Source organism: Olea europaea, unplaced genomic scaffold (assembly GCF_002742605.1).
Source record: "Olea europaea var. sylvestris unplaced genomic scaffold, O_europaea_v1 scaffold3940, whole genome shotgun sequence".
Lineage (NCBI taxonomy): Eukaryota > Viridiplantae > Streptophyta > Magnoliopsida > Lamiales > Oleaceae > Olea > Olea europaea.
This window is the reverse complement of record NW_019258938.1, coordinates 5,746-5,951: the sequence shown is the minus strand read 5'-3', so window position 1 is coordinate 5,951 and position 206 is coordinate 5,746.

The following is a 206-nucleotide window of genomic DNA, read 5'->3' as shown; positions in this document are numbered from 1 at the left end:
CTCTTATTTAACATTTCCCAAATAAATTTGTTGAGGGTATTTATGTCATTTGTGCTATATATTTTTTAATACAATAAATTATTATTAATATTAATATTAATATTAATATTAATATTACTTGCATTTAAATGTAAGACATAATAATTAATAAATTAATTAAAAGACGAAAACAATTTAAAATACAACAAACACGATTATTTATTAAA